Raw genomic sequence first — 6,147 nt, 5'->3', positions numbered from 1 at the left:
ACAGCTAGAGGATACCTAGAGGGACAGCTAGAGGACAGCCTAGAGGATACCTGGGACAGCTAGAGGACAGCTAGAGGATAACTAGAGGACAGCTAGAGGATAGCTAGAGGGATAAGCTAGAGGGGACAGCTAGAGGATAGCTAGAGGACAGCTGGGAGAGGATAGCTAGGACAGCTAGAGGATACCTAGATGATACCTGGAGGAGGATAGCTAGATGATACCTAGAGGATACCTAGAGGACAGCTAGAGGATAGCCAGAAGATAGCTAGAGGATACCTAGAGGATAGCTAGAGGATAGCTAGAGGACAGCTAGAGGATAGCTAGAGGACAGCTAGAGGATACCTAGAGGATAGCTAGAGGACAGCTAGAGGATAGCTAGAGGATACCTAGAGGACAGCTAGAGGACAGCTAGAGGACAGCTAGAGGACAACTAGAGGATACCTAGAGGACAGCTAGAGGATACCTAGAGGACACCTAGAGGAAACCTAGAGGATACCTAGAGGATACCTAGAGGATACCTAGGGGACAGCTAGAGGATACCTAGAGGACAGCTAGAGGATACCTAGAGGACAGCTAGAGGATACCTAGAGGATACCTAGAGGATAGCTAGAGGACACCAAGAGGATAGCTAGAGGATACCAAGAGGATAGCTAGAGGACACCAAGAGGATACTTAGAGGATACCTAGAGGATAGCTAAAGGACTCGCTCTCTCCAACTATTTTTCGCTCTTTCACTCTTTCTCTATCCCTCTCTCTCCTCCCTTTCCCCTGCTTGCTCATAATCATCGTCTCTCCTCCTGCGGCGTCCCCTAGCCCCTCCTCTCCTCCCCCTGGTCGAGATCAGAGCCCTGCGACCCTGCGTCTCCACCAAAGTCCTCCCTGATCACCTCCTCCTGCTGCTCTTCATCATCATCCTCATCACTCTCCTCCGAGTTCGACTCATCTGAGTTTTCCTCCTCCAAGTAACGATAACCTTTGACCTGAGGAGGAAGTGACACAGTCAACATTATATTACATTACAGACCAAACATGTCAATTGATGACTTTGTGTCATTATCGAAGACACATTGATATTGCTCTTTTAATTGTCTTTATTGCCAATGCCAAACCTTAAACAAAGACTGTTTCATTTCAGTGTTCTGTTTTGCTTGTCTTTATCGCATTACTAGTGAAGGTGATATTTGTACTTTTCTCTCAGCCAAATGGTATTTAAAGAAAAAATGTAAAACATAGCAAAAATGAACAGATTGTGATAGGTTACCTTGTGTTTGGGGCGGGAATGCGAGGCAGTCTGAAATGCATGTTCTTGGCCAGGCGTCGCTCCATCGTCCAATAGCAGAAGCACGCCAGCAGCAAGATGACCAATAGAATGGAGAGTTTAGCCTGAGGAGGAGGGACCAGGAATGAGAAAGGAGATAAGGAAAGTGAAATAAGCACTTTAAATTAATCGTTTTTACACTTGTTCTAACACACGGACACACACGCATGAGGACACACACGCATGAGGACACACACGGGGACATGGGGACACACACACGAGGACACACACGGGGACACACACGCATGAGGACACACACGGGACACACACGCATGAGGACACACACGGGGACACACACGCATGAGGACACACACGGGGACACACACGCATGAGGACACACACGCATGAGGACACACACGGGGACACACACGGGGACATGGACACACACACGGGGACACACACGCATGAGGACACACACGCATGAGGACACACACGGGGACACACACGCATGAGGACACACACGGGGACACACACGCATGAGGACACACACGGGGACACACACGGGGACACACACGCATGAGGACACACACGCATGAGGACACACACGGGGACACACACGTGAGGACACACACGGGGACACACACGCATGAGGACACACACGGGGACACACACGGGGACACACACGCATGTGGACACACACGCATGCTACACATGGACACACGCATGAGGACACACACGGGGGGGATGACACACACGCATGAGGACACACACAGGGGACACACACGCGGGGACACACACATGGGACACACGCATGAGGACACACACGAGGACACACACGAGGACACACACGGGGACACACACGCATGAGGACACACACGGGGACACACACGCATGAGGACACACACGAGGACACACACAGGGACACACATGCATGAGGACACACACACATGAGGACACACACACACACAGGGACATGAGGACACACACGCATGGGACACACGGGGACACACACGCATGAGGACACACACGGGGACACACACGGGGACACACACGGGGGGACACGGGGACACACACGGGGACACACACGCATGAGGACACACACGGGGACACACGCATGAGGACACACACGGGGGACATGGGGACACACACACGAGGACACACGCATGAGGACACACACGCATGAGGACACACGCATGAGGACACACAGGACATGGGGACACACACACACACACGCATGAGGACACCTCATGGGACACACACGCATGAGGACACACACGGGGACACACACGCATGAGGACACACGGGGACACACACGGGGACATGAGGACACACACGCACACACGCATGACACACACGGGGACATGGGGACACACACGGGGACATGGGGACACACACAGGGGACACACACATACCCTCATGATGAGTCCAGTCCACAGGTAGACTATGAAGATGGCGATAGCCTGCCACCAGTGGTAGATGGTGTAGACAAAGTCAGTCTCTCTTTATCTTCATACAACATACCCAGGAGAACTGACAGACACGGAGAGAGAGAGAGAGAGAGAGGTGACTGTTGTTGATGTGTGCAGAGGTCCCTGGTTCGCGCCCGGGTATGGGCGAGGAGACGGATCTAAGTTATACTGTTACACTAGGAAATAAAAGAGTTGTGTGTGTGTGATCATAGTACTAAAACTCACTGCTGAGTCCAGTCTTATTCAATGCAGACCCCATTCCCCAGAGGGCGTCACCACCAGCAGGTAAGGCAGTTGATCAGGTGAGCGTGGAGCCGGGGACAGAACAGCAGGAACACCAACAGAGGACCGTGGATCACAGCGCCCCTAGCAGAGGCGTAGCGTGGCAGCCTGAGGAGGGACAGGGACAGGCAGGAGAACAGGGAGCAGGACAGACCATAGACCATCACCAGGAATACAGCCACTCAGACCCACCCCGTACACACACCATACGACTGGGAGGGGAGACATGAGGATAGATCAGAGGAGAGACAAAGACAGGAAAGTAGGAGAAAGGGGGTTGAACAGGACAGAGAGAGATATGAGTGGTGTGAGTGGTGGTGGTAGTGGTGGTGAGTGAGGTGAGGTGAGTGAGTGAGCAAAGAGAGTGAGCAAGCAAGAGAAAGAGCACGAGCGAGAAGAAGCGAGAGAGAGAGAAAAGAAAGAGCACGAGAGGATAGAGAGAGAGGAGAGATCGAGCATCATGAATATAGCTGCCCTCCAGCAGAATCTATGTCCACACTAGGTAAAGTGACACAGTAGGTGTGTGAAAGCTATGGACAACATTCAGAATCCAGCTAGGACAGTTACTAAAGGACTTCCTGTAATGACTACAGAGTGAGTCCCGTGACAGAAGAGTGAGTCCAGTCCACTGTAGATGAAGAAAGGGATGAGGAGTCTCAGCCTGTAGTCTCTCAGGTGTTTGAAGGGCAACTGGAAGATGTTCCCCCAGCCGATACTCCTCAGATCGATCTCCTCTGTGGGGCGGTACGCAGCCCCGCACACCGCCAGGAACTATCGGTAAAACACAGTGAACGACTGTGGGAAAGCAAGCAATGGACTCTGGGTAATCTCAGAGGGTGTTGTATTGATTGTTGGGTGAAATAACGCTAGGTTGTTAGGATGATCATTTTAGGTACGCGTGTACACACGTGTCTTTGCCTGTGTGTGTGTGTGTGTCTTACGATGATCATGGAGAGGAAGGCGGCCCCCATGAGAACACTCTCCACCTGGATGAGCAGCAGGGAGCGAGGGAGGTGCTTCAGGACGGTCTTGTTGAAACCCTCGATCATACCACTGCCCTCCGCACCTGGGGAGGGGGGAGTTATTAAACCCACCAATCATACCACTGCCCTCCGCACCTGGGGAGGGGGGGGGGGGTTATTAAACCCACCAATCATACCACTGCCCTCCGCACCTGGGGAGGGGGAGGAGTTATTAAAACCACTAACATTAACATTGTACACTTACTAACAGACTACTGGTCAGTTTACCGCAGTGTTTAACATTGTACAGATAATAACAGACTACTGGTCAGTTTACCACAGTGTTTAACATTGTACACTTACTAACAGACTACTGGTCAGTTTAGCACAGTGTTTAACCTTGTACAGATAATAACAGACTACTGGTCAGTTTACCACAGTGTTTAACGTTGTGCAGTGTGTGGTTGTAGTCACTAAGGAACTGGTGGAGGAAGAGGCGCTGGGGGAACTCTGCAAACACCAGGCTGAGCTGAGAGACACAAAGAGAAACACAGCCAGACATCAGAATCCACACACACACACACACACACACACACACACACACACACACACACACACACACACACACACACACACACACACACACACACACACACACACACACACACACACACACACACACACACACACACACACACACACACACACACACACACACACACGGCAATGCTTAACCGATATATCACTCACTGACTGACAAGTGACTCGACCAATGGCAACATACATGGAAGATGATGAAGAACACGGATTGGAAGATGATGACATAGCGATGACACGCCCCCTTGGGTAGTTTCTTCTGTTCCTGAACGTGATCCTCCTTATAGTTCACATACTCATAGTACTGTTGTGCCATCCTGAGTGTGTGAGAGAGAGAGACAGAAACACAATAAAACACAGTGATTAACACTACGAGCGAAACACAATAAAACACAGTGTGATTAACACTCACGAGAAACACAATAAAACACAGTGTGATTAACACTACGAGAGAAACACAATAAAACACAGTGTGATTAACACTCACGAGAGAAACACAATAAACAGCAGATTAACATCACGTAGAGAAACACAATAAAACAGTGATTAACACTACGAGAGAAACACAATAAAACACAGTGTGATTAACACTACGTAGAGAAACACAATAAAACACAGTGTGATTAACACTACGTAGAGAAACACAATAAAACACAGTGTGATTAACACTACGTAGAGAAACACAATAAAACACAGTGTGATTAACACTACGTAGAGAAACACAATAAAACACAGTGTGATTAACACCACGTAGAGAAACACAACACGACATACACACTGCAACCCGTACGAACTGCACATGTATTCTGGTCTGTGTGACGTTGATGTGTGTATCTCCATTCTCCACTTCCTAACCTTGTGATGTAGTTCCCTAACGACGCCCACAGCGGGACAATGGCTGCACCAATGGCCACAGCCGATGGTACCAGGGTGTAGTATCGCTCCCAGTAATTGGTTGAGACGAAGAGAGCGTAAATTCCACTTGCCAGAAACATCATCCATTTGGTGCCCAGAAACCTGAAAGAGAGAGAGAGAGAGAGAGAGAGAGAGAGAGAGAGAGAGAGAGAGAGAGAGAGAGAGAGAGAGAGAGAGAGAGAGAGAGAGAGAGAGAAAAAGAGGATATATATATATATATAGTATACCTAGTATACCTGATGAGTATGGGGGTGTATAACAGGGCTATGATGGGTGTATATATATATATATAGTATACCTGATGAGTATGGGGGTGTATAACAGGCCTATGATGGGTGTAACGTTGATCCCCATCAGCATCTTCTTGTCGATGTCCTCCAGACCCAGGTTACCATACTTCACCTCCCTGTACGTCTCATCATAGTGGAGGATCAGCTGCATCTGCAACAGGCCTGCAGACACACACACACATATAAATGACTGAACACATGACACACACAAAACATGCACAAAATCGGACGGACGGACGGACGGACGGACGGACGGACGGACGGACAGACAGACAGACAGACAGACAGACAGACAGACAGACAGACAGACAGACAGACAGACAGACAGACAGACAGGTGTTACCCATGTAGACGCTGTATATGATCATGCCCCG

General features: G+C 49.7%; 1 pseudogene; it reads right to left on the bottom strand.

Moving 5' to 3' along the window:
- Positions 1 to 209: 209 nt before the first annotated feature.
- Positions 210 to 6,141, bottom strand: LOC124030498 (annotated as a pseudogene).
- Positions 6,142 to 6,147: the final 6 nt, after the last annotated feature.

Source organism: Oncorhynchus gorbuscha, unplaced genomic scaffold (genome assembly GCF_021184085.1).
Source record: "Oncorhynchus gorbuscha isolate QuinsamMale2020 ecotype Even-year unplaced genomic scaffold, OgorEven_v1.0 Un_scaffold_12193, whole genome shotgun sequence".
In the NCBI taxonomy this organism is placed as follows: Eukaryota; Metazoa; Chordata; class Actinopteri; order Salmoniformes; family Salmonidae; genus Oncorhynchus; species Oncorhynchus gorbuscha.
Note: the sequence above shows the minus strand (reverse complement) of the source record. Positions and strands in the feature narration are given on the sequence as shown.